We start from the raw sequence: 1237 nt of genomic DNA on the forward strand, positions 1-1237 counted from the left end.
GCAGTGGTCTACTGAGAACCTGGCTGTCCGTATCTTGCGTGCATCTTGCCACCAACACAGACAACCAGTGTCTTTTTTTTTCTTTTTTCCCCAGGGTTTGGGGGTGGCCTTGGAGAGGGTATCCTGCGGCGAGGGAGCGGGGCGGGCACCCAGGGTCAGGCCGCCCCGCAGGGAGGAGGGGGATGCTCGGACCCCCGGTGATCCCAAATGTGGCCCTCTAGCACTTTTCCGACCCGGGACCCGGACAGAGCTCCGCTTCGGATCTCATGTTTTCAACGCAGCTCGTAGCATTTTGGAGAGGAATTCGTAATACTTCTCCTCCCCTTTTCCCTTTTAGCTGCCTGAATGGGATCTCGCTGATTTTATAGGACATGGTTTCACCCTCGGGATGGTCCTCAATTCTTCTCTATTTATTTGTCTGGGGTTTTTTTGCTATCGTAGCCAATGTCTGTAGCCTGCTGGGGTTTTGATGTGACGGCTGGTGCTGGTGCGTGTGTAGAGGGGAGTGGCCAGTAAGTCATGTTTGCGATGAATTAAATGGAAAGAGGGGGATCTGGGCTGAAACAGCGTCTTTTGGAGTCAGCCATTTACCCCGGGAATGGTGCCCGACCCCACAATCCACCCGGCGCTGTGGGCGGATGGGGGCACCGTGGGGGAGGAGGGCAGCCCCCTCCCCGACAGCCGCAGGGACCGCTGGGGTCAAGCCCGGCATCAGTGACCCCCACCCCTAATTCCCTGTCCCCTGCAGCGGGGCCGTTAGGGCGGGTGTGTGGGTGTGTGTGTCGGGGGAGGGAGTTGCTGAGTGGATGGCTGTATTTCCGTGCATGCATACCCTGGAAGAGTTCAGGGGGCCGGGGGGCCTCGTGGGCGGCCACAGCAGGGGGGGCACAGCCGGCCCCACGGCGCGGCCCCCCTCTCCCCCACTCCCTTCACCCTGCAGCAGCCGTCTCACGCACGCCGTCCTCTCTCCACTGCCCCCCGGCATTTGCGGGTTTTTGTTGTTGTTKTTATTATTATTGTTGTTAATCGAGCKCCGTTTCCTAGCACAGTCCCGCAGGGTACCAGAGGCAGCAGGTTTGAAAGGGGCCCGATTCACTCCTTTGCTCTGTCCTTGCCACCTTCCTCGTCCCTTCCCACCCCGCTGCCCCCAGCCGAAGAAGCCGTGCGGTGCTACCTGCTTGCGTGGCTTTGGGAGATGCTGCTTTGCTTTTCTATATCGCGCCTTTTTTGTAGTGTT

The 1237-nt window shown here is 59.2% G+C and overlaps 1 protein-coding gene across 1 annotated transcript in view; it reads left to right on the forward strand.

The window, feature by feature from the left end:
- Positions 1-1237, forward strand: part of NRN1 (neuritin 1) — a 9028-nt gene that overhangs the window by 2809 nt on the left and 4982 nt on the right. The window lies entirely within an intron of this gene.

The sequence above is a fragment of the Rhea americana genome, unplaced genomic scaffold, assembly GCF_003343005.1.
Source record: "Rhea americana isolate MKP2758 unplaced genomic scaffold, rheAme1 scaffold_70, whole genome shotgun sequence".
NCBI lineage: Eukaryota > Metazoa > Chordata > Aves > Rheiformes > Rheidae > Rhea > Rhea americana.